At 44.8% G+C, this 12,452-nt stretch overlaps 2 protein-coding genes across 11 annotated transcripts in view; one reads left to right on the top strand and one right to left on the bottom strand.

Annotated features, from left to right (window-relative positions):
• The window catches only part of MACROD1 (mono-ADP ribosylhydrolase 1), a 413,075-nt gene that overhangs the window by 341,672 nt on the left and 58,951 nt on the right, over positions 1–12,452 (bottom strand). The gene's annotated exons all lie outside the window — the stretch shown is intronic.
• FLRT1 (fibronectin leucine rich transmembrane protein 1) overlaps positions 1–12,452 on the top strand; it is a 163,571-nt gene that overhangs the window by 138,654 nt on the left and 12,465 nt on the right. The window contains exon 1 of one of the 4 annotated variants that reach the window (XM_083418753.1): positions 78–357. The exons of the other annotated variants lie outside the window; for them this stretch is intronic. The gene's annotated coding sequence lies outside the window, so the exon portion shown is untranslated. Of the gene's footprint in view, positions 1–77; positions 358–12,452 lie in introns of those variants that run through there. 4 annotated transcript variants of the gene reach the window in all.

Genomic DNA, 12,452 nt, shown 5'->3' with positions numbered 1-12,452 from the left:
AGTAGCTTCGAGGCGAGGCAGGGGGAGAAAAAGTTTGCAAGGCAGGGATTGAATTGCCCGGGGCGCCTGGCAGCAGGGATCCGTGGCTGGCTGGGTGTCTGCGTGTAGTAGGTAGGGGTGAAGTCTCCCACTTGGTGGAGATCAGCCTTGGCGATGGAGATCGGCCCTTGGACCAAATCTCTCCGCCGCCGCCTCTACCCCGCTTTACAAAGGCATCTTCTAGCTGCCCACCGTTGGAAACTGGACACTGGGCAAGCCGTAGGTCTGAGGCGGCAGCGGAGCGGTTCGCATGGAGGAGAGACCTGTCAACACACACTGACTGCCCCCCCGAGAGCTAGCCGATCCCTGGTTTTTAAGGTTCTGACGGTGTTTATGTTTGTTTTTTTAATTTCTCAAACCATTCTAAGCAGTCTAGAGTGCTGTGAGTGCAATGAAAGGGCGGGTGTGCATTTTCTAAATGCAGGAGAGCAGACGAGGACCGTTGCATTCAGGTTTTACGCAGAAACACCATGCTGGTTACCAGCACAAACAACAGATGCTGGATGAGATGGACCCTGTGGAGGATGCAGCAGGGCTCTTCTTGTAGGAGGGCTGAGAGAACCTGTGGCCCTCCAGGGATTGCTGTACTACAACTCCCATCAGCCCCAGCCAGCCTGGCCAATGGTCAGGGATGATGGGAATTGGCCATTGGCCACGCTGACTAGAGTTTAAGCCTATTTGGAGGGCCACGGGTCCCCCTCCATCTCATAGAAGAGACCATCAGGGGGTTTGGGGAGGGGAGGGAGGTTTCCATCGTGGTTTGCTCCCCAAATAACCGTTTATTGAGCATTCATCCTGAATTGTTTGCACGAAGTTTGCAGTAGGGGTTGTTTATTGAGCATTCCTGCATGGAGGTTAGATGGGTTGAGTGTGTGTTAATTTCACCTTTTCCAGTGCATTTTCTTGTCAAATAAGTTTTTTTGAGGAGGGGTGTTACTCAAGAATGGCAGATCAGCTTTAATTGTGCAACATGATTTTGTGCATGACATGTGCCTGCATATAGGGATAGTTTGGAAAGGCCTCCAGAAGCAAGTGGGGTGTATGGAGACAGTGGGGGAAGTGACTCACACACCCCTCTCCTCTTCCTATTAAGAGGTGTGTGTGTGTGTGTGTGTGTGTGTGTGTGCGTGCGTAAAATGTTGAATACTGGGACTGAATTTGAGAAACCTGTTCAACTGTGAATATATTTTGGTGGCCTTAGCAAGTTGCTAGCACTCAGTCTAACCTACCATACAGGGTTGTTGTGAGTCTTTGGGAAAAAATTGTTCTGAGCACTTTGGCACATGTGCAAATGGGGTGCAAATATAATAACCAGAGACATCCCAACTCTAGTAAAAATAGAGCTGAGCTTAGCTTAGCTTAGCTTGGGTGTAAAACGTGGCTGGAATCCTCAACTGCATGATAGAAATAGAGACACCCCCTAAATGAGGGGTGTCATTGGATAGGTTTCCTACATCCCTGAGCCTTGACTATGCTGGCTGAGGCTGATGGGAGCTGGAGCTCACCAATATCTGGAGAGCCACATGTTCCCTAGCCTTGTACAACAGACATGATGAGTTTGATTAGCTGTGGCAGGCCCCTTCATTTGACCAGTCAAACACTGTCAGTGGGTTTTGGTCAGATATTGAAAACTAATCCAAAAATGCTACTGTATAGACAGCAGCTTGTCTTGCTTTTATAATTTTATGGTGCTGTTTGTTAGCAATGGAGGCGTAAAGGCAGCTTGTCCCCTGGCATTGTATAAAACTCTGGGGGAAACCTAGCGGTATGGCAGAGCTTCTGTGGCTGCCAGTGTAGTTTAGTGGCTAGAGTCTTGGACAAGGATCTGGGAGACGAGGGTTCGAATCTCTACTCAGCAATGTGGCCCACTCTGTAACCTTAGGCCAGTCAATATATCTCAGCCTAATCTAATTGTCAGGGCTGTTGTGAGGGCAAAATGGGGAGCAAGGGGGAGGAGATATACTTCCTCAAAATCCTTGGAAGAAAGGTGAGATACAAATGTAAATACTGCTTGCATCTCCAGACAGGAACACAAGCTGTCATCAGTAGCTGAGCAGACCAAGGAAACTCAAGTTCAAATCTTTAATCATCCATGAGACTGATTAGGTGACACTGTGCCATTCACACACTTTTAAGACCTACCAATTCGTAGGGTTATAAGAATAAAAGAAAGGCGGGAAGGGCTATGTATGCATCCCTGGGAGGATGCGTTGAATGGGGAAAAAGTAATAAAATTAATAATTCATTACCAGTGTTATTAAAGTTACCTGTTATTGGGAAACAATGGCATTATCTAATTTGTTTTTCAGTTTTGTGATTAGCATATGCATGAAAGCTCCTGCTGCTGATTAACCTCCTGCTTGTTCTTCCCATTAGTAAGAAAGCTGTAAAAATACATGACCAACAGTGGACTGATCCCTTTTAAACTGGTTCAAATCCCCAAGCTTAGTCTGAGAAAAAAATATTCTCTTAAGGTAATTGGCTATTATTTTAAAACCTTTGTACCCTAGCTTTCCTCAGTAGGCCTCAATGCAGCTAGTAATGATAAAATTACAACAATTACTACATAGTCTGTCTCCCAAAAACAAATGTGCCCAATTTCCTCACATGCAGTAGGTTAGTCTTGCGCCATCTTGAGCAGATGAAACCAGCTCCCAAACCTACTTGATTTAATCCACTGCAGTTGAGAGATAGATTACACACTTACTATGGATAAGCTGTGAGAACGACTAAAGCTCACTGGTAGAGCATGTGTTTTGCATTTAGAAGGTTCCAGGCTTAAGCCCCAGCATCTCCTGGAAGGGTGGAGAAAGACCCCTGCCTGTAACCCTGGAAAGCTGCTGCCAGTCAATTGTCAGCTTACCAGGGTTTCTCCAGCTGACTACAATTCCCATCATCCCAGACCACAGGTCATACTAGCTAGGGATGATGGGAGATGTAGTCAAAAAAACAGCTGGAGACCCAAGTCTGGGAAACACTGGTAGACAATACTGAACCAGATGAACCAACGGTCTAAGCCAGGTCCCTATATGTATAAAGGAGAGGGGGGCTGTAGTTTGGTGGTAGAGCTCTGCTTTGCATGCAGAAGATCACAGACTGGCAATGTTCTTTCTGAAACCCTAGAGAGTCGCTGCCAGCTAGTGCAGACCAGGTGTGGGGAACCTTTGGTCCTCCAGATGTTGCTGAATTGCAACTCGCATCAGCCACAGCAAGCATGGCCAATGGGCAGGCAGGATGGGTTGTAGTTCAGCAACATCTGGAAGGCCACACAAGGTGAAGATAGTACTGAGCTAGATGGACCCATGGTCTGATTCATTACAAAGCCAGCTTCCTATATTTCCAGGCCGCTACCCACTTGAGTCAATTCTAAATCCCAACTTGTTTCTGATCAGCCTCATTCCATTGGAATTAATGTAACTAATTGTCATTTGTTGTAATAGCAGTAGTTCTTTGGAAACAAATGGGATCAGAGCTGTGGCATGTTGAGGATCAGCCTTAATCCACTGGAGTCAAGCCAGATCACAACTAGGTGCAGTCTCCCTTGAAACACTGGAGACAGTGGTCACAGCCACCATACATTTGAAGGCCATGGCTTTACCCCCAAAGAATCCTGGGAACTATAGGAATGGATATCCAGCTGATATACGTTGGGAAACAGCTGATCCACTGGTGTTAAGAGGACCAGATCCACAGCCTTTAAACCAGCCTCAGTTGTACCTCAATCTAAGGGAGTCAAAAGCCCAGATTCCCACTCGGTGTGCATTAGCTAACATCTGCTAGAAACAATATAACCTGGTTCCCTACTGTTTCCAATTAGCTTTGAGTTATTGGAATAAGCTCACAGTTCAGGGATGGGGGAACCTCTGGCCCTTCAGATGTTGCTCGCCTACTAGTCCCATCATCCCTGACCACTGGCCACACTGGCCGGTGCTGAGGGGAGCAGTAGTCTAACAGAAGCTGGAGGTCACAGGTTCCCCATCCCTAGGATAGATTCCCATCAGTCCTTGGAAGTGACTTTGGTCCCATTAACATCAACATCACACATTGAAAAGGATCCCGGGAACCATACATTCAGTCTGTGGGCCCAAGCTTAGGTAACTCTCTCCCAAATGAAAGGCCGCCCCTCCTTGCGGAACTTCAGGCACATGACAAAAGACTTTCTTGTTCCAGCAGGCAGTTTAAGGTCGTGTTTGGTTTTATGGTAAAATTGTATTGTTTGAGCGCCCCATTTTTTGTGGATTGCTTTTATGTATGCTGCTTAGAAATGTGAATAATTAAGTGGTATGTAAATGTTTTAAATAAATAATAGTTTGGTTAAGGGTGTTGGGAACTGTAGGTCTGCGAGGGAAGATCTACATTCCCTAGGACTCTCTGGGGAAAGCCATGTGCTTTAAATGTATAGTGTAGATGTGGCAGAAGTTGCAGATCTTTCTCCTCAAACCCTTTCACCAAATGTGTTGCATTGCCCCCAGTGCAGAAACACGGTTGCAGCTTTGGAGCTGGAATGCTGGGTGGTGTTGACCAAAAAAAGAAATAAAGAAATGGCTCTTTCGCAGATCTTTATACCAATGTAAGGTCTGGCCCTTTCTATTAATAAAAGGAGAGAGAGTGAGAGCTTTGTAGGAAGAGTCAACATCCCAAGTTTACTCTTACTTCTTCTGCCTAGCTAATATTCTTTGCTTTGAATGCATTCAAGCCTGATGGAAACTTTAAAGACGCAAGAGCCGATTTTAATATTTAAACATGTGTTCCTTCAGGCAAGGGGGTTGGGAAGAAGAGGGTGTGTGAACTTGGGGGCTGTGGGCAGGGATTTAGCAGCGATATGAATTATTAGGCAGATTAAAGACTCCTCCAGGAATTGGGCTGTTTTTCTTTTTCTTTTCCTTTCTGGTTATGTGGTGAATGGAAGCTGAATTTACTCGGAAGCATCGCAACACACACCCGGCTCCATCCATCCTGTCCTACGCACTGCCAGATCAGATCTATATAATAGCTGCCAAGGGGTTCAGCTCCCAAATGTTGCCAGCTCTGTTGTTCAGAGAGTTAGCATCACGACAAGATTCATAAGCAGTGTTGTAGTGCTAAATTCTGGTATGAAGGCCCTCATTGACATGGTTCTAATGTCACGTGCAGGCTAGCACTATTTTGGGGTGATATTCCATCACATGCTGGCAAATTCTGGTTGCACAATTAAAAGTTGATTTGGGAGCCCACTCACAACAAACTCTCTTCCCCACAGACTGCTCCCCCCCCCCCCCAAATAGCCAACATTGTCTAACCTCCCTGCAATCAAATAAGGATAAATGCACAATGAACAGCTTATCTGGAAGCACCCTAAAACTATTCAACAGAAATGATTTTTTGACCAATATGGATGTTATATAGCTTGAATACCAAGTTGGCTTCCCCTGCCTCAAACTTAATATCTGGCCTGGTAATAAGTTCTGGTGGACTCAAAAGCTTGCCCACCATTTTGGATCACTTTGGTCATAATAAAAGGATTTTTATGTCATCACCCCCCCCCCCCAAAAAAAGTGTCAGTTTAACTCTTAGCATGCTTGCTCATGTAAGTTACCTGTTCTTCTGCTTGGCTTATTTGGTTGGTTTCTCTCTGAGAAAAGCTTATTGATTGGCAAATAAAACCCTAGGAGGGAACATCATCATCCCTGCTGTGAAATCAGTGCCTGTACTCCCTTCCTGCTTCACTATGCCACTGTTCATAAAAACAAGGCGGTTCCACACCATACATTTGCAGAACTTTCACAAGTATTTAAAATAAGTGGCTTCCCCCATGGAATCCTGGGAACTGCAGTCGATGCTTCACAGAGCTAAAATTCCCAGCACTCTTAAACTTCAGTTCTCAGAATTCTTTGGGGAAAGCCATGTGCTTTAAATGTATGGTGTGGGTGTGACCTGAGACATAGGTAGGCAACCTGGGGCCGCAGGTTCCCCATCCTTCTCTCAAATCAGCAGGTGGTGGACATTCTGTGAAAACCTAGGCCACTTGGCTCACATACCCCTTAAAAATATTCAGGTGCGATGGTGGGGAGACTTGGTGTTGATGCCAAATGCTAAAATTCTAGCTACGCAGAACAACATCACACACACACAAAGCAGATGGATACTGATTCCTTCTGGGGAAAATAACATTAGTAGTTTACATCTGATCAACCTCATCTGCAGCGACAACATCTGGGCATCAGTACAGCACAGTTTTCCCATGCTGAAAAATTGCTGTCAGGTTAGAGAGAGGTAGATTTCATCATCCTAATTTACCTTACTTTTTTAAAAAAAGACAAAAAAGAGACGTGTGTGTAGATGGGAAATCCCAATAACTGGATTGTTGCCTCTGGGATGAGCCTGTTGCATCTTTGTCAACTCTTTTTGTTCCCTGCCCTTTCTATAATGCATTCCCACGCCAAGTACAAACAGTGAAGGGGGGGGTGTCAATTATTTAGCAGACTGTTATGCCCATGGCCTGTTAGAAAGAAGTGTGTGAGAGAGTGTGGCTGAACAAACAGAGATGTCTGTGTCTCATACACACCCTCTTTTCTGCCATTGGCTGAGCTGCTCTGATGTCACAAAACAGGTTGTGTAGCCCTAGGGTTTGGCATCTGAGTACTAAAGAAAAGGCCAGGGAGGGGCCTTTAATAAAGAATTGTAAGGTTAAAATCCTCCAGCCAAGGACGCAAAGCAGGGGCAGTAAGGAAAGTGGCCAGGGAAGAGGGGGCGTGGCTGGGGAAGGGGAGTGGTGTGGGGAGGGTCCCAAGGACCAGGCAGTGAGATTCTGAGGGCCGCATTTGGCACTTGGGCCCGAAGTTCCCCACCCTTGGTCCCCATGTCACTTGAGGAGTTTCAGGGTTTTTGTGTGACTATGCATGTTCTTGCACTGAATGGGTTTGCTGTTTTAAAATGTTCACAGCTAACAGTCCTTCAGTATAACAGCAAGTTGGCATACGTGGAGGCCAGTGTGACAGAGTGGCCATAGCATTGGGACTTTGAATCTGGGTTTCACCCGTTTGAATTCCCGGTCAGCCATTAAATTCACTTGGTGGCCTTGGGCCAGTTAGGTATTCTCTTTCAGATTCACCTACCTCAAAGGTTTGTAGTGAGGATAAAAATGGGCAAGAGGAAACTGCAAGGCCACCCTGAGCTCCTTCAAAGAAAGACTGGGCAAAAAGATAAGAGTTAGATCTATGTTGCATCATAAATTTGCCTCGACCAACCCAGCTATCTCAGAATACTGTATCTGCCAACACAGACATCCAGAAAGATGAGACTGGGGTGTGGTGTGATGTAGTGTATGTCATGTTGGACTTGGAATCTGGATCTCACCCTGTTTGAATTCCTGCTCACCTGTACAGCTCATCAGGGAACGCCACCATGGCTTGAACCCAACGCCTTAGGCATGCAAAGCAGACGGCCTACCAATGCCATCTCTGACAAAATTGATTTGAAGTAATATTGTAATTTAAACAGGAGTGCCCCGATCATAAACAGACTGCCTTTTTTCTCAGTCATAAGCAAAAGCAGCATGTCCCACATACTTAGAATGGTAGAGACTTTTAATCTCAGGGTCATGGGTTCAAGCTACATGTTAAGCAAAAGATTCCAGCATTGCATGAGGGTCGGGCTAGATGACTCTTAAGGTCCCTTCCAACACTACAATTCTATGATTCTAAGGAGGAATGCTTCTCCAACCCCTGAGTCCCCTCTCAGGAAATTAAACCATGCACCAAGCCTCCCTTGACAACACCCTGAGAACACCTTTTTGTGTGTGTTTAACTTACTTTTAAAAGTAAGATCTTTAGAGTACTACTTCACATACTTCCACGAAACTTTGTGCCCATTTTCATCACCGGATACAAGCAAAAGCACGGATCGCTTTGCAGAGACATGTTTTCTGGCTCAGTATAAGATTTAAATCTTTCCCCCCATTCCCACACGCATAACGCCTTTTCTTCTCCATTTGTCAAGTGAGCAAGGTATCTGCCCAAACGTGTGCTTGCAAGTTCTTAAATCTCAGAGCAGCTCAGAGTTAGCAAAATTTAAGTTAACATGAAGATCCACCCTTCTGGATCAGCCCCAAGGGCCATATGAACATAAGAAGATCAAGCTGCTGGATCAAGTCTGTGGTGGCCCCTCTAGTCCAGCACTCTGTTCTCACAGTGGCCAACCAGATGCCTTAATAGGAAGCCCACAAACAGGAGAGTGTAACAGCAACCCTCCTCACTTGTGATTCCCAAGTTTTCAGAGACAGACCGCTTCTGACAATGGAGGTAGAACATAGCCACTGAATTTGTATAACCCTATTTTAGAGCCGTAAGTTACTGGCCACCACTCTGTCTTGTGGGGGTGAATTTCATACTTTAGCTATGTGCTGTGTGAAGAATCTATGAAATGTGAAGTCCAGCATCCTGTTTCTGACAGGGGGCAGCTGGAGGAGCATGGGCAGTTCACAAACCATGCCATGAAAGCTACAGCCCTTCCCTCTTTATCTCCAGCATCCAGCCACTGGCTTAGAATGAACTTAGGACTCACCTACTTTCATATGAATTGCTCAGGTTCAGCAAAGCTTTCCAAGGCTTCAAGTTTGCTAGGTGAAAGCAAGGCACTTTGTGTGCAGAGAAGCTAAGAGAAGGGTTGCAAAGTGGATGTTAATTATCTTGCAAAGGTGCTGATCGCATATTACTGTTTTGTTTTTTAACCTAGTAAGGTATCAGGCTCTCAGATACCTCAATTACAATAACTTTGTAAAGCAAACTTGAAAGAAAGTGAAAAGGAAGTTGGAAACAAAAGGCAGAAATCTGGTGATTGGATTTCAAAAGCAAGGGAAACTGTTGATGTGGAGTTACTCACCAAAGTGAGGATGCAGAATGCGTTTCTAATACAGGAATGCTGAGAGAGGCAAGCAAATGGCCAGATAACAAGAGCATTCTGCAGAATGCAAAAATAGCCGGATGGCAGATAGAAGTGAATTAATGCATACCAATTGGTACCCAAGGGGATACTTGCCAGAAAACGTGTTATTTTAAACATTTCAAAATAGATTCATCTGATACATATCCTCTCTTCCCCACACCCCTCAAATTCTGTGCTAAGAAGCATCTGTCTATCTGCCAGTCACTCTCCCATCACACCAAGAAATAGAACCCAAGGCGGAGATAAGTAGACTAAAGGGGAGGAGCTATGCAGAAGCAGGCCAGCTCTGCTCTGGGGTGTTTCCCATGGGAAACAAGCCCGTGTGATGTGGAACAAAGATCAGAAAGGGGATAGCTGACCTTTTCCACATCACAAATACTTAAATCACAGGGTTTAGGTTTACTCTTGACGTATGCAGCGCGAGGGGATAAACCTCCAATACAGTGGTACCTCGAGTTACAGACGCTTCAGGTTACAAACGCTTCAGGTTACAGACTCCGCTAACCCAGAAATAGTACCTCGGGTTAAAAACTTTGCTTCAGGATGAGAACAGAAATCAAGCGGCAGTGGCGGGAGGCCCCATTAGCTAAAGTGGTGCTTCAGGTTAAGAACAGACCTCCAGAACGAATTAAGTTCTTAACCTGAGGTACCACTGTACTAACAAATGGCACCATATTTTTTTGAAAGTTGTTTGTTTGTTCACTGTGCATTTGGACAATTATTAAGATACAGTCAAACCTCAGTTGTCAAACGTAATCCGTTTTTGAAGACCGTTCGACTTCTGAAACATTCGACAACCAAGGCACGGCTTCCAATTGGTTGCAAGAGCTTCTTGCACTCAAGCGGAAGCTGTGTCAGACATTCGGGTTCCTATGTTTGAATATCATTGGACACCATTTTGAATCAAGATGGTGGATTGAACCTTTCAAAGATGCACTGCTGCAATAGCTAGTTTCAGAACTGGTCAGATTTTTGGGAGTTCCTGAGCAGTGCCAGGTACAAGGCTGCTGGTAAAATGATAAAAACAAAACATAAGCTGCTGCTTCTACAGTAACATTCGTGGATTAGTTTACAGGTTCCTCATCCCTCTTTTAACCAGAGACTCTGGGAAATTAAAGCTGCAATCTTCTACATGAAAAGCATGTGCTCAGCTACTGAGCCATGATCTCTCTTTTGGAATATATCCTGGCCTGGTATAAGGTATTCAGCCCAATATTGTCTACTCTGACTGGTAGAAGCCAGTTGAACCTCTAACCTTTGGCATGTAAATCATTACCACTGAGCTCTGTCTTTCTGCCTCCCTCCCAGGGAAATGGTACAACAGGACCATAAGAAACTGCCTTAAAGGAGCTCAGGCTATTTGGCCATGTAACCCAGTGTTGTCTACCCCAGCGGGCAGCCACCTGGCAGGACTTTTAATGTGTTTGAACCCAACACCCTAAGTAAAAATCATACCCCCTGTCTATACTTCCCCCAACTGGGTGCTTTCCAGATGCTGTTGAGACTAAAACTTCCATCATCCCTAACAAACAGTCATGACATTGTAGTCAGACATTAAGAGGACACCAGGCTGAGGAAGGCTATAAAACCACACAAGGGTGTCCTCCAGGTGACCTGTTTATTGAGCATACATCCTGATTTGCTTGCGCAAAGTTTATGCAGAAGTTAAATTATATTCAGTCTCTAGGGAGCATTTGTTCAATTGTTTGCAGGGAGGTTATACGATTAAAAAGCATCCATCCCGATTTGTTAGTGCAATGCTTATGTCTTCCTGGTAATCACTGATTCATCCCACACTTTTCAGCACATTTCCCGAACGCTTCCTTAACCACAAAAAGGCCATGTTTTTACAAAGCATATTTTTCTCACTACAAGAGAGCCCTTTAATCCGCTTTATCTGTGCAAGCCTAAAATTTCTGGTGTGCATTTGAATCCTTGCCTCAAAACACCTGATGGTATGGAGGTGAGAAAGGTCACTGCAGTATGCAGCAGACCTGGGAGATTTTTCAATATATCGTTCAAAGTCAGTTATGAAGTCCACAACACCATAACGGTTTCATAAAATGTTATTTGGCAAACATCGCGATTTTGAGAAAACCGTGTAGCCGGCAAGTGCTTTTTAGTGCTTCCTCTGCCTCCTGCAGGAGCAGCAAGCGACTCACAAGAGCAGACGTAGCAGCCAGCACTATGTTTCTTTCGAGCCCCGGCTCAGCTCTGCTGCCTCTGCAAGAGCAGGTGTCGATTATGAAAGTACGTAGCTGGGAAAACAACAGCTTCTTTTGATTTTGCAGCAAGCCATGGCTCAGCAGGCTAGTAGTGGTCAGAAGGTGTGATTTACAGAGATACTGGTCTGAGCTGCCTCGGGGCTTCTTGCTGGGAGCCCCCTTCTCCCCTTTGCCCCTTCCTTACCCACCCACCCCCAAAATAAGAAACTGGGGTTGTTTTCTTCAGAGTAAGAACAAAAGACATTGCCCTGTAACTTAACTCTTTTTCTTTATTCCCATCTCCCCTTCTGCCTGTGTGTGTGCGCATGCGTGTGCATGCATGCGCAAAAAGCCTTTCTCTCCCTTCCTGGTGCCTTTACTACCCTTCTGAGGCTGGGATTGATCACAGTTGCTGTGTAAGGCATTGTTGGTTTGCCTTCCATAGCTTCCCTCATGTAAAAAGGAAGTTAAAAAAATAATAATTAAAGGATGCTACCTCGTTGCTTGCTTGCCCTTCCTCCTTTCCTTTGATAAAAAAGGAGAGATTGGCTTGGGGGGGGGCCTTCTGTGTCACAATAGGGGGAAATGAAGGGGGGAGATTTAGCAGTTGCTACCTGGATGCTGGAAATGGGAAATTGGGTGGTTGCTGTGAGGTGAAAATGATGGGGAGGGTACGTGCTTGTCGTTAAGCAGTGCAAGCAAATGCGTGTCTATTCAGAAGCAGGCCCTAGTGAATTCAATGGGGCTTATTTCCAGGAAAGTAGAAGTGAGTAGCTGAACTGAGTGGGGCTTAGTCATGCATACAATTGCAGTTGGCCCTCAGAGTGGGGAAGGAGATGCAACTTGACACTAGTAAATTACATAAATTATTCTTAAATTAGTAGAAAACAGACTAAATTGTTAATCATATGCAAGTTTAATTAATATTTTTACTATATCTGCTACTTTTGTAAATTTTAAATTTGCCCCTAAAACTGCATAGAACATTAATATATTCTCCAGAAATCTTTAATGGTTTAGTTGAAGCATGCTATCATTGAGGTAATTGTCATATAATTATATGCATCAAATTTAGATTTTGTTGTTGTTCAATATTTTCCCAGATTATTTGTATTCAATATGTCTCATCACTGTATTTTGGATTGTCCTGGACCTTAATACCAATATTTGGTATCCAAGCCCCAAACCAAAGTCCTGTTTGGATGGCTTGCCTGCTGAAGAAAGTGATGATTTCATCACTGTGTGGTGATTTAGATCTGTAACCTAGTAGCAGTTGCCAGGACATAA

Source organism: Podarcis tiliguerta (assembly GCF_965153285.1).
Source record: "Podarcis tiliguerta genome assembly, chromosome: 16".
Classification (NCBI taxonomy): domain Eukaryota; kingdom Metazoa; phylum Chordata; class Lepidosauria; order Squamata; family Lacertidae; genus Podarcis; species Podarcis tiliguerta.
Note: the sequence above shows the minus strand (reverse complement) of the source record. Positions and strands in the feature narration are given on the sequence as shown.